This window comes from Equus caballus, chromosome 15 (assembly GCF_041296265.1).
Source record: "Equus caballus isolate H_3958 breed thoroughbred chromosome 15, TB-T2T, whole genome shotgun sequence".
Classification (NCBI taxonomy): Eukaryota; Metazoa; Chordata; class Mammalia; order Perissodactyla; family Equidae; genus Equus; species Equus caballus.
Window position 1 is genome coordinate 89,174,568 of NC_091698.1, and position 23,590 is coordinate 89,198,157.

A 23,590-nucleotide genomic window follows, 5' to 3' on the forward strand; every position below is an offset into this window, starting at 1 on the left:
TTGCAGCATCACAGAAGTAGAGGAGGAGCAAGAAGGTGACACATGGGCTAAGGCAGGGCAAGGGCAAGAAAGAAGTCTCCAGAAATGAGGACACAGAGGGGTCATCATGGTAGCCAGAGTTCACGGAATTCTGGAATATGTGGGTGATTTTGCATTTAAAAAGCCATGTTTCTCAAATATCTACTATAGTAAATACAGCAAATACAATAGTGAGATGCCTTTATGGGGAGGTAGTGTTGCAGTTTCCAAGGCAGGCATCTGGGTCAGGTGCTGAGGGAGTACTGAGATGAACTCTCTGTTTTACCCCTCCTGGAGGGGCTTGCATTTTCTGTGGAGATAAAACAAGGGCAAAAGTAGAAAGGTTAAAGTGTCCTAAGAGAAGATATAATTTTGCCTTTTCCCCAAAGACATTCAAGTTCTAATGACATCTAGGGCTTCCTCATTAATTGCTGATGAATTCATGAGAGCATAAAACACTCTTCCTTTGCTGGACTGTAAGCACTCTGGGGGCAGTGACCGGGTCTGCCTTCTTCATGCTGCTTCCCCAGCACTTAGAACAGAAGCTGGCACAAGATTTCCTCAATAAAACATAAAAAAAGAAAAGAATTAATGGATGCATGGATAGATGGGTGAATAGATGAATGGATGGGTAAAGAGATGCATGGATCCCTAACCACTATTCATATGTGAATATACTGCTTTACATTACCTTCTTTCTTTGTTCAATTATATTTACTCATCTACATATTTCTCGTCCTATTTACTTGAACGAAACAGCAAAAGATGGGACTAAAGTACTCAGCAAGTCTCTGAAATCTGCCACATGGTATCTCAACCTTGTGTCCTTGATTTGTTCCTGCAACATCATAGCAGTAACCAAGGTACCTTAAAAATACAATAAAAGATACCGTTAGATTCTTTTGAAAGATAGAAAAATGCAATTTTCTTCACTTTCTCAAAATGATATAGCTTTTGAAAATATTAGACTTTTGACAACTTCGGAATTCAGAGCTAGAGCTGCCTTTCAATTACTTCCTACATGAACATAATGTGATTTGATATTGTCACCTGGTTCCGATTGATGGGAAGTTATTTGCAGTTAGTCTGAGAGGTTCTGAAGGACTCTCTTTTTTTGGAGAGCTGATCAGGTTTTGCTAGACTTTGGAGTCCTTGGGATCCCTGCAAACACCCAAGTACATCAAATTATTTGAGTGGGAGATGAGAAAACTTGTTCTGATTAAACTGAGACCATTCTCTGACTCACTAAGACTTCAGACAACCTAGGAACTAATGCACACTGCACATGTCTCTTTCTGCAGTGTTCTCCACCTTCATTTTTATAGGAGAGTGAAAGCACAGTTCTGCAATATACAAAGAAATCTGTAGATTCTGGAGAGACAAGAGGAGTGTGACATAAATTTCAGGAAGATATCTTATTTCATAAATTTCCCAGTCGATTGCAACGATCATGTGAGGCTAGGCTCTTCGTCTTATCAAAATCAGTCTGGAAGCCTTCTGAGGTTACTTTATGAGAAACTAATACTCCTGCAGATTGGACCATTGAAACCGTAGGTCAGAGCAAACAATTCAGTATTGGTGTGCTTTAAAATTATGTTGTAAATTTCATGGCTAAATTTGCAATATATTATCTCAATTTGGGGTCCTAATAGTCTTCATGAAAGAAAAGACATTGAGCCCACCCTTGGGGACTTTTGATGGGAATTCAGTCGTATATCTAAGGACTGTATGGTAAGGGTCAGAGAATATGATATAGGAGTTATGCGTCAGGATTTTTTTTTCTGATAATTTCCATGGGCTGGAGAGGGGAAAGAAAGATTTATATAGAAGCTCCTGAGAGTAGGAGGCCAGATATATTCTAGATAAACAAGGTCCATAGTACGCTAGTGATAGAACAGCCTTGAGGTAGAGATCCGAGATGGAGGGGAAGGCAGTGGAGGAGCGCTGTCCAGCAGGAGGGCCGGGGAGGAGTACCACAGGAGAGGCGGAGGCATCCAGACGTGTCTGGACAGAAAGAATGTTCTGTTCACTTTTCACAAAGGGAACAATTTTCTCCTAAGTGGAAATGCTTAGACTTCAATCCTTGCACATTTAGAAGCCACTCTGTGTCCTTGATATGGAAGAGCATTATGATAAAAGTAATGTTTTAAATTAAATCTACCATGCTAATTGATAGCTAACTTTTTCCCAGCACTTAGTGTATGCCAGGCACTGTTCTTTTATATTTACAAGTAATTTAAACCTCAGAAAAATCTGATGAGGCCGCTACTATTACTTCTGTTTCACAGATGAGTAAATTGAGAATCAGAAAAGTTAACTTGCCCAAGAATACATAGGAAACGAAGGCAGAGTAGGGAACCATATCTGGACACTTGGACTCCAGAGTCTGCTAACTCCTTACACTGTGCTTTCCGTTTGCTTAATATTTGTCATATATCTTTAAATAAGGGTGAAGATTTTACAACAAAATAACTTTAAATAGTTTTATATTATTGTTTGGTAGGAATAAATAAAGAGGTCTTTACTCAGTTCTCATTCTGGTAAACAGTTTGTTTTCCATTTTTGAAAAATGCCATGATAAACAAAGCTGTACGAATTTTTATCTTTGCAAACACACCTTCAGGAAAAATCAGTTCCTAGCAGTGAAATGACTGGATCAAAGCATATGCAGATTTTTAAGGGTGTTGACATATGCTATCAGAAATCACTCTCCAGAAAGATTTTCCCAATTTGCATTGCACCATCAGAGACTGAGATGATCAATATCCCTAAACCCTCACCAGAAACTATTATCTCCTTTATCTTTGACAGTTTGATAATCGCAGTATAACTCACTGTAGATTCCATTTGAATTTTTCATTGCTAACCAAAAAAAGTTGACTATTTTCATGTTTAATGCTACTGTATATCTCCTGTCTGTGAATTAAGTGATCCCATTGTTTTTTAATTTATTTGTAATAAAGTTTGGTAGAGTACAATTATGAATCCCTTTGTTATGTTTACTGAACATATTTTCCCTAGAGATTTAATTTGATGTCTTTTAGATGTAAAGAAGCTTTTCAAGTTTACATAGTCAAATAATCAATATTTTTCTTTAGGGTATCAGAATTTGGTTTGATGCTTAGAAAAGCTTTCCCTAGTCTCAATATTATATACTTTTTTGTTCTTATTTTGTATGGTTCTTTATGGGTTTATTTTTTTAAACCTATCTGTGATTTATTTTGACGAACGATCTGAAGTAAGTAGATTGCTTTCTTTTTTCTCAAATAATTAACCACTTGTCGCAAGTTTATCAAGTGACTTTTCAGACACTAGTGTCATTATAATCATATTTTTTTATTCATACTATTAACCTGAATTATGATGCTATTAACATATAATGTGAATGTACTGAGTAACGTTGAGTCACACAGCTTCATTAATTTATGTGCTAATGTGAATCAGCTCTTTTCCTTGAGATCTTTATCTTAACTATCAGGGTGTCTTTTTATTTTGTTATTAGAAAATAACTTGTTTTTAATTACACGAATAATACAGACTTCTTGCAGAAACAAATCAAACACACAACAGAAAAAAAAAGACAGGTAGTAATTGTTATTAGGTTTTTAGATTAGATCCCTCCATTTTGCTGGTTATTGTTTTTGACATGAATTTTTCAAGATACTATACATCTTGATTTGCAATATATTTTTAAATTCAATAATACCAGACATTTTTCTTTACTTAAATATACATCTATAATATCAAGTGTATTGACTACATAGTTTGCCCCCCTGAAAAGTGTGCTGCAGTTTATTCAACCAATCATGGAGTGTCTTATATTCAGTCATTGTCCCATGTTGTTTTTATAAACAATGATATGACATTTATATATCTAAATCTTTGAGGAGAGATATATTTGATTGTAAGAAGCTAAAGTATAAGCTTTCTGAGGAGTTCTAACATTCCTTCCCTTCAGTCTGCATAACAGACCTCAACCAAAATCCTCTTCCTAAAATATCGTTTCAGGTTAAGGAGTAACTGACATGTAATGAGGTACATACATCCTAAGTGTACTGCTTTTGCGATTCTATATATAAGCCCAGCAAACACGAGGCTCGGGCCTGCCTGTGCCATTCAGGATCTGTCTACTCTTACATATGTCTCTAGGCTTCCCTGCTCCTTCCCCTCCCCAAATTTTCCTTATCCGGAAGCCTGGTGTGCAGGGGCTGCAGCCTGCAGCCCTCCTGCTCCACCCTCAGCCTGGAAGCGCAGAATGCTCATGATGGCTTTCTCTTGGCTGCCCCTCGCCCCCAGTACTCCGGGGAAGGAGCATCTTTCAGTACTATTTTTCTAACTGCCCCCTATCTTTGGTGTATTACTCAAGCGCTCCATGAAGACAAAGGAATGTTTTGGCAATGAGGTGGATTCTTGCTTGGTGACTTGCCTTTTTGGGATTCTACACTGTCATCCCATGTCAGCTCACACGTGGTCAATTCAAAGCCTGATGAATGTTCTGCTAGTTTACCCCTTATTAGCACATGCCTTCTCCTTCTGTATTGGGAAGGATGACAGAAATGGTCTCTTCTTTCTTATAAGAAGAAACTCACTTTCTGTTGTTTGGTTCATTTCAGTTTCTTTATGTTCTCAGCCCTTGAGGGTTTTTCGAAATCTGTGATATTATAGTTTCTCAGGCTCGTTTTGGTGTTTGGGGTGAGCTCTATAGTCTTGCAATTTTCTACCTCAGAACCAAGTACAGCACTCCCATCCAAGTGTTTTTAATCTTAGGAGATAGATATAGATATATATATATATATATATATATATATATATACATAGATATAGACATATAGATATCTGTAGCTGTTGTTATAGCTTCTTTCTCATTTATAATGGTAGGAACAATATATTCTCTCTCTCATTTCACTAATGAGGCTTGCTTAAATTTGTTCTGTTGTACGAGTGTTTTCAAAATTTTAGTTATTGGGTATATCAATTATACTATGACTTCATTCTCTAATTGTATTAATCATGTTTCTATCTTTCTTAAATTCATTTCTTCTAGTGATGTAAGATTTACTGCAGTGCTGTTTTATAACCTTACTTAAGCTTAAATATTTTATAAGCTTTAAATAAAAGCATGTTAATCTATAAAATTTCCCCTAGTTATACCTTGTTTTTATCTCATCAGTTTTGGGATTTTTTTTTGATGAGGAAGATTGGTCTGAGCTAACATTTGTGCAAATCTTCCTCTATTCTATATGTGGGATGCCTCCACAGCACGGCCTGATGAGCAGTGTGTAGGTCTGTACCCAAGATCCAAACCCACTAACCCCGGGCCACTGAAGCGGTGCACATGAAGTAATCACTACACCACTGGGCCAGCCCTGTCATAAGTTTTGATAAAAGTTTCTCACAGTTCTTATTGATAAATTTTTATCACAGTTTTATTTACTTTTTGATGAAATAATTATTTGGCAGTGTTTCATTTTTTTTTCATTCTTTAGTGATCTGGTATTAGGATATCTACTAGTAAATAATTACTATTAGTATTTCAATGTGTGTAAAGTATTTACTGTTTATAGTTTATTTATATTTTCTTTATTGAGTAGTATATGATCAGTCTTATTTCTAAATATTCCAAAGGCAATTGAAAAGCGTGTTTGTCTTTGTTTATAGGACACAGAACTGAACATTTACCAATTAAACCAAGTCTGGTATTAATCCAAATTCTCAATGTCTTTATTCTTGTATACTATAGCTCTCTCTCAAAAGAAGAAATTATTATAAATATTAATCTGGTGACTAGATGCATTAGAGACCAGAGAAAATGGAGGTAGAGATAACATTTAGACCCCTGCCTTAAAATAGGATAGAATAAAATCCTAAACAAGTGTAGTGGCGGTGGAAAATTGCCTCAATCAATCATCAAACTCAAAAGATAAAATATTAATCTTATATTCTTATGGTGCTTTATCCTTTCAAAGTTATTATGTATGCATGTGGTCCTGTGTTAGAGCAACTAAATGTTTGGGTAGAAACTCATAGAAACTAAGAAGTTTCCCTAACATCACACAACTTTTAAGTGGTGAAGCCATGACTTGAACTACATTTTTATGGGTATTGTCTTCCCACAACATGGAATAGTCAACATAGTGAAAAAGGTCTTGTTACTAATAGAATTGAAAAAGAGAAAAAACTCCAAAAGATGCAGCTGGCCAGAGGTTTGGTTAATTCAGTAGCTCATTCAGGGCCCAGGTTATTTCCATTTTTCCCTTCACCATTCTCAGCAAAAGTGACTTTTGTCCTCAGGCTTATCCCTTACATTCTCAAGATAGCTGTAATGGGTACAAGCATCGCATTCTCATACTATAATGTCTACAGAACTCCCTTTTCTCCAAAATAAGCAGTTTCCCTTCCCTGTGTCACTTTTTAAAAATGAGGAAACTTGCCTAGACTGCTTCTCAGCAAATATCCCCTCACAACTCAGTGGTGAGAATTGCATTGCATGCCCAGTCCTCAACAATTACAGACAAGGAAAATGAAATTACTGTTATTAATTTATACTTATCAAGATTTAGACCTTGAGACATGAGAGGCTGAAAGAAAGAAAAAGCCAATTTCTATTGTCAAGAAGAAGGGAGGGGAGTAGCTTTGGGTGGGTGACAAACAGTGTCTGTGGTACTGATACAAAATTGGAGATAAGAGCAAGAAAAGATGAGTCAGAAACTATTACAGACCATGCATCCTGGGAAATGGGGGAAATAGATTATTATTGAGAAAGATAGGAAACGAACAAAGAGATGTCAGCCTTGATGGAAAGATGATAGCTTTGGTTTGGCACAAGTTGGTCAAAGAGATGGAATTTCAAAAGGAATTGCAGTCACACAGTTACAAAGATTTGAAGCACTGAAGAGCAGTCAGAGTACAGATTGAATCTTGAAAACTTCTTCATAGTTACAGTAGTTGATGTCATAGAAATGAGTAAGATTACTCAGAGAGAGATTGAAAAAGAACAAAGACTGAGCATTAAGAACCATCTCTAATTAAGAGTCCAAAGATACGAATAAACAAGGAATGTACAAATGGAAACAGAACAGATATTATTTTTAAAAAGCCAGTGTCACTCCATTGGAAATTGTAGGCTACTAGACTCAACATTGAATTATTAACATCCTCCACCTTTTTTCTTCTCTGTAAGCAAATATTTTAAGATCTTTAACTGTTCCGTCAAATGGCTGTACCATCATTTATTTAATCATTCCTCTGTTTTGAAATATTTACTTACTTCCAATTATTTTTTTAATGTGCTCCTTTAATCTAGTCTCAGTCTTCCATGTCAGAATCTGAGCCAAGAGGTATATAGTCCCCGAGCAAGAAAATAATGATATTTTCAGCAGGACAATTGGCTTGAAAACAATGTTAATATAGAGAGAAACTGCTTGCAAATCCTTTGGTATATCATGAAATAATCTTGACCTACTTAGACCATATGTTATATTCTCTCACTTAGTTAAGAAATGATATCTTTACACTCACCAAAGTATAGCCACGAGGTTGGATTCAGGAAAAAGGAGAATGTGATATAAAGACAGTAAAGATACTTCTTGTCCTGAAGTATTGTGAAAGAAAAGAAGGCAATGGAAGAAATAGTTGATCAGGTGGGCGCCCCAATATTCCTTATCAAATTTTAACCCAGAGAGGTCAAAATGTGTCATATTGATTGAAAAAAATCAGGGGCTCAGGAGACAACTCTTCTTTATTTGGTTCTGTGCAAACATAAAGGAGCGCTGCATAATTAATGGATGAAGTTTTGTGGTTAGCAAGAGAGGATTCTGGTTTTCTTTCCTAAGCTCCCCTTAATTCCTGTGGAATTCTGGACACTGTGTGGCAGGGGCAAGATGACCTTATAACACAAGCTGGAGATGGCCTAACAGAGGAAATGGCACAAAATCAGAAATATCTGGGACCTGAACTAGAGATGAATAGCACTTGAGTTAGCAGAGGAAAGATCATTAAACTTTAGCTGAAATGAGAAGTAATTCATTTACATTTTATCAGCTAAAGATATCAATAATAGATGCCAACAGAATGCCAGTAGATAATGTGGTTGTTTGTCTCCAAAATAGCCACCATCTATTTCTTTTCTCCCTACACATGGATGACATTCCTCTACTGAGACGTAAAGTGTATGACTCTATTCCCTTTGAATCTGGATTTCCCTTTAGGACTTACTTGACCAATAGAATGTGGTAAAAATAATGTTCTGGGATTTCTGAGGCTATATCATTAGAGGCCTTGAAGTTTCCACGTAGCTCTCTTGGAACACCAGCCACCATATTAGGAAAGCCCAAGACTCATGGAGAGGCCGTGTGTGACCTCTCCATCAGACAGCCTAAGGTGAGCTCTCATCCATGGACAGCATCAACTGTCAGCCACGTGTATGAGCCATTTTGGACATCCAGCCCAGACCAGTCTTTAGACGATTCCAGCACTATAGTTGCGATCCTGTGAGATCTAAAGCTAGAGTCGCTCAGCTGACCCCAATCTACCCACAGATCTATGAAAGATAACTATCAATTTTTGTTTAAGTTACTGAGTGTTGCAGTGATTGATAATCAGAGCAGATGAGATCGGTTCAAACATATCCCAATGCATGCCTCTGAAGCCAACCTCAAAGTGGATCTGGGGGATGACATTTTGGTCTGAGGATTCTTTCACCCTATAGGCAAGAGATCATGCAAACCACTTTCCTAAATCCATTTTTGAGTAAAGCAGGAGTAGGGAAGACTGAACTTTTTTTTTTTTCCAAAATACCAGACATTACCAAAAGTAATTTTAAAATTATTATGTTAAGCTAAATACTAAAACAGATTAAATATAGTAAGCGGAGGCTTCTGAAGAAGACCAGATCACCTAGAGGCAAATAAATAAAGTGTATGTTATATAGGTTGCATTGTAATTAAAGGGATCAGAGATCAGTTCATCACAGCCTGTTTTTGTAGATAAAGTTTTATTGGAACACAGCCATGCCCATTTGTTTGCTCTGTTGCTGCTTTAGCACGCCAACAGTTGCAGCGGAGACTGCACGGCCTGGAAAGTCTAAGGTATTTTCTCTCTGGTACTTTAAAGCAAAAGTGTGCTGACCTCTATCTAAAGTGAAAATTGGAACCATGATTCACACTTAGATTTTAAAGAATTTTTGCTATTATATTTTCAAGGCAAATTCCTAGAAGTGGAATTGCTAGTCACAGAGTTTGTGCAGCATTAACGACTTTCATATATTTTGGTTCTAAGTTATCTCCAGAAAAACTATGTCAGTTTACATATAATCATATCAATGTGAGATATTTAAGTTCCCTATATCCTCAACAGTCTCATAAAATTTAACTGTGAGTCTTATATAAAAAGAGGAAAAAGGAGGAGGAGAAAGAGGAAGAGGAGGAGGAGGAGGAAGAAGAAGAGGAAGAGGAGGAGGTGATGGAGGGGAAGGAGGAAAAAAAGGAGGAGGAAGAGGGAATGGAAGAGGAGGAGGAGAAAAAGATCTTCGCATGCAATTTTTTATCTATACTTATGATCATTATAGTATATTTTGCTATAAGCAAATTTATAGGGTCAAAGGATAGTGTATTAAAAGTGTATTAAATCCCTTACTATATATTGCCAAATAAAAGTTGTACCAATTTACACTCCTCCATATATGAAATTGCCATATTTATTTCACTTAACAAATAAATATGTCAGATAAATTGACATATTTATTTCATTTAGTAGTGTCAATTAAGTTGTTCACATGTTGGGCAAAAATTATATTCTATATTTATCTTAATTCACTCTATTCCTTGATAGATTTAAATATTTCCTATAAATTTATTAACCATTTTGATTTATGTGAAAGACTTCTGACAGGTTTTTTTTGCCAGCTTTTCTTTGGCTTTCTAATCGTATTTATATAACACAATTTAGGAATATGCTTTTTAAAATTATGCATATGGGTTTGTTGCTGGACTTCCTACCCCATTTCTGTGTTGACCTACTTCTATACTGGCACCATTCAGAAATAAGCATTATAAGTTATGATATGTTTTTGCATCTAATAAGGCTTATATACGTTTATTGTTCTTTAAGTTTGAATTACTCATACACATTTTTTCTTTCAGATTATTTTAGAAACATCCTACTGAAGTCCATAAAAATCCTTTTGAAATTTGCATTGAGATTGACTTGGTATGTTTGAAATTTCATCCAATTTTCTACTGAGCTGTTTGTCACTAAAATTTAGTTTGAGTTGATTATAAATTAAACAATTATTAATATTTGCGAGAACCTTACCTTTTAATTTTTATAATAGTTTTATCACAAAGATTGTTTTTATTTTGATTCTCTCATTCTATTTGATGCCGGGACGGTGAGCCGAGGAGTCGAAGGAAAGATTTCTTGGACTCTCAAGGTCTGGCAGTAGTGCTCTTTTATTCAGAGAATAGTATGGAGTAGCATGGGGACAGGACCCATGGGCAGTCAGAGCTGCTGCTGCTGCCCTGAGTTGAGGGTTAGGGCTAAATTTATAAGGCATGGGTACGTGGCTTATTTTTACTGGAAAAAGAAAAGATGATGTAAAAAGTCATTAAATGATTTCAGTGCAGATGGGGTCTGATTACTGTGCGGTCGTATGACTTTAGATAGGAATCTGGTCATATAGATCTGCATGTAGGTGAGGATGCCCTGAGCTTCTCTCCCTGGGGGAGCCCTACTTCACACCATAAAAATCCACCGAGTCATATAGATTGGCATGTAGGCCAGGTCATCTTGGGCTTCTCTACCTGGGGCAGCCTTAATCCACATCATATTGATCATTTAAATTGTGACTTTTCCTTTGCTGAGATCTTCAAATGGCATTCTCTATTGTGTAAATAGTTAAATAAAAATTTTGCATTAAGACAAGAAAAAAATGTTTTAAATTTTCTATAATGTAAGTATAAACTATAAATATAAATTATAATGTACATATAACTAAAAATATATAAACTATGATAGAAGCTGTTGAGATTTTTAAATAGTGAAGCTAGTTTGAGTATAAATAGAGCCTGTACTCTGTGGAATTCAAAGAGTAAATAAAAACAACTTGGATTGTCAGGGTAGAATTGTTTTAGGCTCAAACTTGAGGGCACTCATTAGGGCCTCATTGTTATTCAACACTGGCTGAGGGGAAGGTTAATGGGTTTGTGGTGTTTCTGACTCATTTACATATCAATCTAGTAGTATCCTTAGAATGGAAGCAGGATCTCTTTCTTGGTCCTACTATGAGTTTTATATCTTAGGTTACATCTAAAGACCCTGGTCTTTCTTATGTATCAGCTGCCAAATATTTCTCTCTACTATACAGAAGGTTTCTATGGCCTCTTTAGTTGACATGGTTATCTTACTATATAAAAATTACTTTGACTTGAGATCTAGGTTTTCTGTTGTCTCTTCTATAGTGTGAGTACAGACCTATTTCACTTCAGTAGCCAGGAGGAATAGGCCAGTCTGGACGACTCTCTTATGGCTATGATAGTAGGATGCTGTGAAACTCAGAGTAACAGCTAATTTCAGAGTAACAGCCAATTTGAGCACTGCTAATGGAAATATTATAATAACAATAGGGCCCTAGGTAGGCACTCTAGGGATTAAGCCATCAACCAGCAAATGCTCATCTTAATTCTCCTTAAGATGGGGCAGCCAGTGAAGATGGGGCAGCCAGTGAAGATGACATAAGATTCCTAAAAACTTCTGCAAAGAAAACTGAAAGTTAAACACAAGTTAATATTAGGATTTGCATTAAACAGACACAACAAAACAGATTCATATGCTCTGCAGCTTGAGTTGTAAGGACCTATGCCCATCAACCCAGGGGTTGCTAACTTTGTTGCTTTTTCTTGCTGCCATCCTTCTCCCACCTCGATCATGGATGAAAGGCAGCCATCTTTGATGACAATCTTGACACTACATTGTAGTCCCCAGATGTAAAACACAACTTTGCCCAGAATGCCAGAATCATCTGGCTCTCCACCATAATTGTTAGATTCCAATACCCTTAGCTCCTGAGCACTGAAAAATCTTACTGGAGAAAAGTGAAGCATCACTACTTTTGCCAATTTTAGGTCAAAATTAGTGTCCTACTCTGGCCTCAAGCTGGAAGTTTAATGCTGTTTATTTTGGAAATGTCAGAATCTGTGTAAAGAGTGTCCCCACAGCGCGCTGGCCTACACTCAGGCATTCAAGTAGCTGTCACCTTCACTCTGAAATCTCCCACCGTGGCTTTCCTCTCTTGTCTTCTCTCACTAACTTTCTAACTCATTTTTCAGTTTGCCTATGTTCTTGTTCCCTTAACTTTCTCTCAGATTCTGATTCCAAGTCATTTTGGCTCCAGTTTCGCTATCTTCCTCGGCATAGCACACCCACTATAAAGATCATCTTTTTTAACTAGCTCATAAACTTGATAGTGGAGGTGCAGACATGAAACAGTCTTACTTTTCTCCAATAGCTGTTCCAAACTATGCTATGAAATTATCCTTTTCCTACTGGCAAATATATATTCTAGTATTATTTTGGGCAGACGCCATAACTATCTTCTTACTTAATTATTAAACGTTAATCCAATTCAGTTTAAAACTAAAATCTCATATTTACATCAAAGCTGTCTCTTTTCCATTGCTAGCCACAGCTGTGACTCAGGAGGTCTGAAGTGGGGAGGTGTTATGACCTGACTTTGGTGTATGTCTACTCAACAATATTTATTGAGTAATTGATGTTTGCAAGGATCAAATCTAGGCAATTAGAATTTATCAGTCACCCTCAGAGCAGGGCCTACTATATAATTTGTGGGGCCCAGTGCAAAATAAATATGCAAGACTCTGACTAGGTCTCCCTGTCTCATGAGTCCACTGTGCCAACTCATCACAGATAGGTGGACCAAGGGACCTCTGCTCAGAAATGTCCTCAGTACCTGGATTGGGGGTGGGTGAAAGGCCCCCATCTAGTTGCTCAGTGAACATACATTGCATTGACAGCACAAGGCAAGAACCTCTGCTGCCTTACCTACTTTGAGACACTGCTGATCTTGCATCTGAACCCCCCTGGCTCCCATTGGGTTGGAGAGCAATGGTGGAATACAAGCCACAGCACCATGACCACACCCCAAGGCTAAAGGAAAGCCAGGCAGGGCCCAGGATGCCAGGAGTGGGAAGCAAGCAGCCTAAAACTCCTTATAGGGAGGCAGGAAGTCAACAGGAATCAAGACAGCACATGAGGTTAACAACATGGACTCTAGAGCCAGACGACCCGGAATTGGAATGGGAATCCACACATACCAGGTGAATAGCCATGGGTAAATCACAGACCCCCCCTCAGTCTGACATGGGAATGAAAAGAATAATATTATCAAGTTATAAACTTATAAGGTGGTGGTGAGAACTAAATGAGTTCATATATGAAGGGCTTATTATAGCACCTAGACTGGAATAAATACTATACAAAGGTTATTGCTTTTTCATTATCATTATCTTTACTATTATTAAACACCTACCATATATTGCCTTGTATCATAGTGATTTGTCAATTGTCTTAAGCTTCTTGAAAGAAGAAATTATGTCTCACTTTCATTTGAATAATTCTAAAAATTCATTTATTTGACAGATGTGTATTGGGGACCGTGCTAGGCACCAGAGAAACAATGATGAGCAAGATAGGCATTATCTGTACTGAAGAGAGCTTACAGGTCAGGAGAAGAATGTTTAAAATAGTAACTATAATCAGTACTAATAACTCTCATAGGAAACACAGCATGCTATGAGGGCACATAGCAATGGAATCCAGGCAAGGGATGGTAATCCAGGGGTGCTTCCCATGGAAAGTAATATTTAAACTGAATTGAGTAGGACATGACAAGGTAAATAGGAAAATGGATTGAAGGTTGATTGTAAAGAAAGTAGGCCAGGAAGAGAGAGGAAATGAGTTTTTCTAGTGAGGGAAAACATGGCATATCAGGAAAACTGAAAGGAATGCCATGTAATTAGAAATCAAGTCAAGAACATCCTTATGAGACATTTTAGTGAGTTTAGAATATATCTTAAAGGAAGGAAGAAAACAGTGAATGATTTAAAGAAGGAATAAAAGGATCATATTTGGATCATGAAAGGATGCTTCTGGTCTCTGTGAAAAACTAGATTGAAGGAAGGGGCCTGGAGGTGGAGACAAAGATTAAGAAACTGCATAGAAATCTAGTCAGTAGAAGAATTGGGCCTCAGAGATAATTACAGCTAGAATGAAAAAGAAGGGATGGATTAAAGTTCAGTCACAGAATCTACGGGAATTCTTGATTAACTGGATCTGATTATAGAGGGAAAGTGAGGAGCCCAGGATTATTTCTGGATTTCTCTTGGTGGTGCTATGTACTGAAATAAGAAGCACAGAGAAGAAGTTTCTGGGAGGGAATGACGAGTTAGAGGCCACTTTGAAATGGCACCATGACTTCCAAGTGGTAATATCCAGTAGGGAATTCGGTGTAAAACCTTAGCAATGTACAGACATCTCATGTGCGTGATATTATCTGATTTCCAGAGTCCTGAGAGTAGGATTGACATAACATATTAGGAACAAAACCAAAATCTAGACAGAGCTGTTACTCATCCAAGTTCACCCAGAAAATAAAGGGGATGGGGCAGGAAAGAAGCTTTGCCCCCTTATTTCTTGTCTAGTTCTCTTTGCCCTGCAGCTTATGGTCTCTCAGAAGGCACTACCGAAGAGCTTGCAGAATGGATGAATTTTAATTCTTTGTATAGATTACAATGGACTATTTTACCACATATTTCGTACAAGGTTATTTGTAGATATTGAAGGATGAAGTGAGCAGACCATGAAAAATGAGAGAAATTGTAAAGGACCTGGAAGGAAAACTTCTACTTCATTGGGAAGGCACCTCCATTATTTGGCTTTAAGTACATTTAATTCTTTATTTTAAGAATGTGTATCAGTACAAAATGACCTAAAATTGCACTTTTTTCATGCTGTAGATAGAATGCTGATTTTTAAAGTGCTGATTACAAATTCATCAATTTTATGTAGGAATAATTGGTGGGACGTGGTCAAAGGGAAGTAGAAATAATATTTCCTGAATGGTTGTCCTTAGTATCATCACAGAAGTGACATCTCACAAACGTTATCATAAGGAATGCATTTACAGAATAAATTATAGACAAGATTAAATGAAATAGCAGTGAAGAAAATAGGGGATTATGACACAAGGGAAAGAAAAATGTTGGGAGAGAAATGAAAAATTATAAATGGTTGCACATAAAAATTTCAGGTTAGGACAGAGAAACAATTTGAATAAAGAGAAATAAGATTGGAAGATGGATGGAGAAATAAATCCCAGGCAAGGACAGGAGAGAGCTGTGCAATTGAAAAGTGTCGCTCTGACTTCCTTCTGGAAGGAGTTGGTCCCTCCAAGACCCAGCAGACACACTGCACTGAGGAGGACATAGCCAGAGTGGTGGGGCAACTCTACTGGTGTCCATCATCTCAGCACCATCTTCCCAGCTTCCTTTATTGCATGTCTAAAGGAATGTTTTCTCTTTCTAGACACAAAGAAGGTTCAAACTCTGTGTGTTGATAAAAAAAAAACAGATCTTGTTTGTACCAGTTCAGTCTTTAGACTACAATCTCGATTAATCGAGGCCCAATTACTAGGATATAGACGTGTGATCCGAATGGAGGAAGAGTCAATTTTGGTACCACGGCTGGCTGTATGTACATAGCAAGCTTTGAAAATAGTTCCTTGAGAGCTCCCTAAAAGGCAGGAGAAAAGAAGAAAGCCTTTCCCCCTTCTAACCAGCACTCCCTGGCTCCAGCTAATCACAGGGACTCCAGAGATTGGTGTCATCATCCCCCCCAAAGGAAGGAACAAGATGTTCTCCAGAACCTGAGCATATGTTTCCCACAGAACCCTTTCAGATTCTGAGCCCTGGTCACCAGTCACTTTGCCCTTTGTGGGGATCTAGATAGAGTAGAGGGACATCAATTCCAGGAAATAGATGTCACAAGCTGTTTTTATCTGTGGCTGAAATATTCTCACTCTAAGAAGCTCTCTGATTTCACATTGATAGAACACACAATGACCTGTAAATGCAGTGCAAATAGAGAATATTAATGCAAAGTCACTGATGCTTGTCACTTTAGAAGGGTTCTCAAACTTAACTGTGCATCAGAATCATCTAGAGAGTTTGTTAAAACAGTTTGCTGGGTCCCTCCTCCAAAGTGCCTGAATCAGGAGGTCTAGGGTGAGGCTGAAAATGTATATTTCTAATAAATTTCAAGGTGATGTTAACACTGCTGATCTAGGACCACACTTGAGAACCACTGCTCAGCATCATACGGTGATAACTGGCAGTGCCAGGACTGAAGCTGGCGTAACCTCACAGCCAGCACAGAGTTCTCTCCATGGCAGTATGTCCCTTCACCCTACATGCTGTACCGTCAGTGCACTCATCAGTCTATGTGCTTACCTCTTCTAGCCATTTCCTGGGTTGGATTAATTAAGCTATTGTTCAACAAGACAAAGAAGACCCTGTGACCTCTTGCGAATTCTATTTGCCTGGTTTTCAGCATCACAATCATCAAATAAACCACATACACACACACACACACTATTTAAACTGGCTAAGCTCTGCAAGCAGATTACTCTTAAATTGCCTGACCTGTGGGGTCGGCGAAGTTCGAAGGTGCAGAGTGACAGAGTATGGTCTACCCCTTTGGGTACTCTTGACCTACATACTATAACCCAGACCCAGGAACATGTGAAAAGCAAACTGTCATCACAGAGAGTCAATTCCACACCATCCAGGGTGCTGTTCACCCCATCGGCCCTGCTACTCTGTGACCTATCTTCCACATTTTAGTTTTCTTTAATTGCTGTACTTTCATCCTCATATTGCTCAGTCTTCCTGTACTTGAACTATTCAGAAAGAGGTGGGTTTTTCTGTTTGTTTGTTTGATTTTGGACTAACTTCCTTTTCACATAAGATTTTGGTATTTACCCTCTGAAGCCACCTACCGCTGTGTGGGTAACAAAATTAACAACAGGAAAGGTGCTGGCCACCTACCTGTCACACCTGTCCTCTTGGAGATGAGTTCGGGTTACAAAGGAGCATCAGAGAGAAGCAATAGCATATTGTGCCTAAAAGACAAGACATTGGAGCTAAAAGACAAGATTCCCTTGAGAATACAGCTTGAGCCTCACTTTCACTGCTGTTGTCATAGAGAAACTAGTGAAAATATCCAGGTAAATCTAAGTCATTGAAGCTCTTCTGTATTTACCTCTTGCAGGAAGCTTTCTAAAGTGTCGCCACCAGAGATCTCTCATCTGAACGCCTAAAAAAGGTTGTAATAGCTGCCGACGAGTGAGCTCTTGCAAAGCCCTGGGTGAAGCACTTTACTTAGATTATGCCATTTCATAATTGCAATGTCTTCATCAGAAAAGTACTGGTTTTTCCACATTTCACATGTGAGGAAATTAAGACTTAGAGATGCTAAGTAACTTGTCCAAAGTTACACTTCTAATCAAGGTCAGCGCTAGTATTTCAACCCTGTCAGTTGGATGCCAGACATCACACTCCTGCTGGTGTGATTTCTGCTTTCCTATGGCACAGACAGCCAATCACATGGCACTTTCACAGGTTTTCTTTGATAGATTTGAGATGAATATCTTATGAGCAAATGTACCTCAAATCGACACAGACATGTGGTGTACCAATTGGGGTCCCAGCCAACTGTGTGCAAGGATCCATTGCAAAAGGGTGGGAATTGGGATGAGGAAACAGTTGAATTTGGTCCCTAACTAGGGAGAATTTATATATGCAAGTAAGCTGTAGAGGATTGGACAGGATAACGTATGGCTAAGAGGCCGAATGTGTAAAAAGGAAACTATAAAATATGTATTTTAGCTAAAACTGAGAATGAAAAGAAGAAGCTGAGTACGCTAAATAGTGTAAAGGAATATCTTCCAAAATCAGTGGCAGGGCTGCCCTCAGCTCAAATGATGATAGCCTGGCTGGCTAACGTGCTAGGGACTTAGGCATGTATCTGTTGCACTGGGGGTATTTACAATGCCCTCTCATTTTAATATTTATTTAGAAGTTAATTACTGTCACTGTCAGCTCTTTTATCTCAACAGCATTTCAGAGAAATGTATTCAGGCATTATGTGACTTGTAAGTAAGATTAACAAGAAAGTTCAGAGAAGTGCAATAATCAAGGGATTTGGCTGTTAATAAAGAACTTAATGAAAAACAAATGAGTTAACACCACATAGAATTTGAATTTGGCTAAAGCAAATTCTAGAACTGCATATAGTACACTTTCTTAAGTGTATGTCATTGCACACCTAGGATCAAAATTAATAACCAAAGACCACATTCATGTGCAAATGGGCAATGGAGGTAACCAGCTCTGAGGGTGATTTCAGACTCAAAAGCCATGGCTTTGCTCTGCATTGTTTAAATTTTAAATAAGCACAAATGTGCTTTCAGGTGGGCTTCATTGGGTGTATGATCTGCATTATGCCCTCACGCACACACCCAAGCACACAGACACAGCCACAGACACACATGCACACACTACTGATGAGCAGATAGAGTGTATTACCCCTCCTTTACAGATGGCTGAGGGGATTAAGCAAACATCGTTGCTGCAGCATGAGGCTGAGACTGTGTATTCATTTATAAAGTTAGGAAAGTCACTGAAGAGAAAGAGAAATCATGCAACTGGAATGGAGAAGAAAAGCTCCAATTATAGTTCCAGAATTGGCTGCCACCTTTAGTGTTAACAGAGTGTGCACGTTTCTCAGAAGTGACACCTGCATTGTCTATCGGGAAACATTTAATCCCTGAGGCTGTATTAAGGAGGCTGGTGAGCATGCAAGTGAATAGAAATGATGGCAGTTCTTTCTGTGATAGAAGAAGCTGCACTAATTTAAGTGGGAGCATATCAGAGGGTCCTGTGGACCCCTCTTAATTTGATTCCAGTTGCAATGTACCATTCTGCCCCTGCAGAATACCTGGAAATTGCATAAACATATGACTATTTGAATATAGATGTAGTTCTGATGTTCCCACTGCCCTCTGTCTAAGCCTCTATCCATGATTTGATTAGCTTCTGTCTCTTCTGCTAAAAGGGAAGGCATTTTGTTTTATTTAACATAGTATGGCCAGCGACTAAAGTGTGCTGTATGCACATGATTGGCACCTGGGGACTGTTTGTGGATTGAATGGCAGTGTGTTTACAAAAACATCTCTTTTTCTCAGGGTCACTTGTCCAACAGCCTCACCTCATAGACCATGGCTGAGAGTCAGAGAAGAAATATGGATCTTTTCTGAACAGTCAGAATGGACATAATGACGAGGCCTGTCATTGAAATCTGTGCTTTATCCAGAGGAATTACCCTTGAGGCTTCACATAACATCTACCTTCCTATCCTTATTTTTGTCCCCCGTAATTGTCACAGTACCTGGCACATAGTTGGTGCTCAATATATGTGTTGCATCAAAAACGCTTTTTGTGCATATTGAAAGATTTCAATCTGAAATGGTGAATGTGCTTAATGTTTGGGCACTTAAAACCATAAATTTCGGTAATCTGACAAGCCTGCTCATGGTAGTAGCTGATTCTCTTGCGATTCCAGAAAAATGAAGTGTTTTTGTATTGACTATTTCCAGGCAGCGTCATTGCCTCCTCCTGATCAGGAGAGCATCTCAGTTGCTCAGCCTGCTGCTGGGTTTGCTGTGAGAGTATAAAGTCAAGACGGATGCAGATGCTAACAGGATGCTGACACCTTTTCAGATAACTGGCTTCATCTGTCTGCCTATTTATGGGGAGAGCTGATTATCAGCCATGTGCAAATGCAGGCGAACTGATCTGATCTCTGTGATGTTTTACACCATAGGCAGAGTCATCTTTCTATCCAACATTCACTCAGTGAGGCAGAAAATATAATTATTTTCATGCATATTCCTGCAGTACCCGGCACAGTCATTCAATCATTAAAGGGAAAAAAAAATGAGTCTGTGTCACCAGAGTTTGCTTGTTTGAAGACACTACCTAAGAACTTCAGAGCTCTGGGAGGCAGGAAAAGGGATGTAAGCAATGTGAGGCACGGATGAGGGTAGTAGGTTTCTTAGAGGAGGGAAAAAGGGGCTGAAGGCGATCGTGGGCTATTATTCTGCAATGCACACAAAGTGTATTTAGTCAGATAAGCAGAATCTAGAGAGTTTTTAATAGGAAAATTTAATCTCCATGTTGAACTGCCTAAAAGAGTGCTCAGTCTTGGTCAATGGTCAGGATTGCCAGAGTATAGCAATTGCCGGTTAGGCTGAACCTGCAGTGGCAAGGGACTTTCCTGAGAACGTCTATAGAAGCTGTTAATGTGAAGAAATGTTATCGGACCAACAATCATAAGACCCGATTTGAATTCCAGCTTTGTTAATTATTGTGTGAACTTGAGCAAGTTATTTAACCACTAGAGCATCCATTTCCTCATCCATAAAATGCATAGGCTAATAGTTAATCATAGTATTGCTGTGTGGACCAAATCAAACAACATAATATATTTAATATAATGTTATTATATTAAGCATAATGTATTTAAAGAAACATACTGCCTAGATCTCAATAAGCTGTGGTTGGTTTTATCTACCTTTTGTTGTTGTTCCCAGAAAGTGGTCCACGAAACACTAGTTTTACCAAATGTAAACAACAACAACAAAAATACATATACTAAAATAAATTTAGAAAGCACTGTAAACAAGATCTTTTTTTTTTTTTTTTATGAAGATTATCCCTGAGCTAATGTCTGCCACCAATCCTCCACTTTTTGCTGAGGAAGACTGGCCTTAAGCTAACATCCGTGCCCATCTTCCTCTACTTTATATGTGGGATGCCTGCCTCAGCATGGCTTGACAAGTGGTGCATAGGTCCACACCCAGGTTCTGAGCCGGTGAACCCTGGGTCATGGAAGCAGGACGTGCAAACTTAACTGCTGCACCACCAGGACAGCCCCAGACAAGGTCTTCTTTTTGGTATTTGTAACACATGCTAGGACTTTAAAGGCTCTGAAAAGGCCTGAGGTTAAAACAACAAAAATAGCAATAACAAAAAAAAAATCTGTGTGGTTAACCCAGCATTTTCTAAATAGATTTGACAATGGGCCTTGTTTTTCTCCTATTTATTTCTTACTAATATGTCTATTGAGTCACGAATTGTGACTAAATATGCCACAGATTATATTTTGAGAAACATCAACTTTGTCCAAATTCTTTAGTTTCCAGGTCTCTAATGTCTCTGAATAGATCTCCACCCTATATCAGCTTGTGGCCCTTACCAAGGGCACGCCCCGTCGTGTTGCACTGAAAGACAAACTGCTCTGTTACTGCATCTCAGATTTGGTTCCACACTGCAGTCTGCTGGGGTGCTTTAAAAATTAGTGATGCTTGGGTCCCATTCCTAGAGATTCTCAAATAATTGGTACAGGTTGTGGCCTGAGCACGTTGTTTGCAACCCCCTAGGTAATTCCAAAATGCAGCAAGTTTAAGACTTAGTGCAAAAAGATAACCCCAGGGCTATTATTTCTAAGTGGTTGACAAATTTTTCATTCAAATTTGAGAATACGACTGCAATCTTTTCACAAAGCTCAAAGGTATGATAATCACTCAATGGTCATGAGCAATGTCATTCATGCTTTAACTAATTCATTTAATAATCACATTGTGGTCACAAAGGCAGTAGCTGTGTTCAACAGGTTCTGTTCACTATGAGCTCTTAAACTCAGACACCCGCTATGGAGATGTGAAGACAGAGGCAGTATTGTGTGAAAGAAAGAACAAGAGCTTCAGAGTAAGATAGACACGAGTGTAAACGTGGATTCTACCCTGGTTTTTTTTTTTAAGATTTTATTTTTTTTTTCCTTTTTCTCCCCAAAGACCCCGTATATAGTTGTATGTTCTTCGTTGTGGGTCCTTCTAGTTGTGGCATGTGGGATGCTGCCTCAGCGTGGTTTGATGAGCAGTGCCCTGTCCGCGCCCAGGATTCGAACCACGAAACACTGGGCCGCCTGCAGCTGAGCGCGCGAACTTAACCACTGGGCCACGGGGCCAGCCCCTGATTCTACCTTTTCTCAGCTGAGTGGTCTTGGAAATTTTCTTCAATTTCTCTCAATTGAACCCACCTGTTTACTGAGCTCCGGCTGTTGACTCCTCAGAGGGGAATCTTGTAAAATTCATATCTCCAGGCCCAGGGAAAAGACTCATGGCATTTTATGCAGAGTAATTTTCCCTGAATTCACTATTTCCCTGCTATTAAAAGAAATGAGGAAGAAAAATAATGTGGTTACATTAATGCATGAATATAGAGAAGGAATATATTATCATTCTGAATAAGTAATGTCCTTAAATAGAAATAAATCTGATGAAATTTTACTTCAGTTGGACATGAAGGTATTTCCAGTAAATGCCATTAAAGGTCAAGAGAGAGAAAACATGTGGCAGCTTGGAAAACAATATAACAAACACACTAGCAAGTTATTATCCATGCTAAGGAAAACTACAAAGAAACCACCTTTAATGGCACAGAGAGGCCTCGGAGCGTGTGGGTAACTGTGTGTGGTTGCAGCATGGCCTCCGAGGTTTAGGGCTCTGGCTGCGTGTCTGGGCCAGACCAAAGAACACAGTCGTTTGGCATTTATGCTGCATCAATCGCTACCTTCTAGCAGTGGCCCTTCAACATCAATATACCTACTTGATTTCTGCTTTCTTTGGGCCTTCTTCACTTACTCTAGACTATCCGTATGGCCTTTGCTTCCTAGAATAGAACTGAAGTCATGCATAAACTGGTAGTCTGTTCTTAGCTGACCTGTACTCTGTGCGGTCGCACAAAGTTCAGAGCAAAAGTTATCGTGGAGAGAAACAGAATGAAAAAGGAAGACAGGCAGTCACTGAAATAATCTCAGGTTGTAGGTGTTTCATACAGCATGCCGGCATCTATTATTGCTGATGAGTTAGTCTCTGCTTCTCTGAGGCCTTTCTCTGGGGGCTCTAGTCCCTTCCCAAAACCACCCAGCCAGAGAGGGCGATAAGATCAGAGCCTTGGTACCACCAGCAAATGGGGTTTGGGATCAGTGATGTATTCTCCAACAGGGTCTGCAGGATCCATGGTCCCTATGTACGCAGCACACCAAGAGGACTCTTCACTCACGTGCCACCATATAGCATGTAACTTAGTTTGTTCACCAAGGAAGATGCCAAATTTACATTTCAGGAAAAAAAGTGGAGTTTTAATGTATGTTTAGCACAATGTGTGGCAAATACTTAATACTCAGTAATATTAGCTATTATTCTATTATTATTATCATAAAAAGGAGGAAAGAATAATACCAAGTAAGACAAAAAGGTCCAGTCAGATAAGAAATTTTAAAACTTCACTGGCTTTAGCAATGTGGAGGTCATTGGTAAGCTGATTTGAACGCTTCCGGTAAAGTGCACTGAGCAGTGAATGGACAGAGAGCAGAAAGA

At 38.6% G+C, this 23,590-nt stretch overlaps 1 long non-coding RNA gene across 1 annotated transcript; it reads right to left on the reverse strand.

Moving 5' to 3' along the window:
- Window positions 1–750: 750 nt before the first annotated feature.
- LOC138917897 (uncharacterized) lies at window positions 751–22,374 on the reverse strand. The gene is made up of 3 exons (XR_011426554.1): window positions 22,249–22,374; window positions 17,136–17,209; window positions 751–885 (listed from the first exon to the last, which is right to left on the reverse strand). It is a non-coding gene; the product is annotated as an uncharacterized lncRNA (long non-coding RNA).
- Window positions 22,375–23,590: the final 1,216 nt, after the last annotated feature.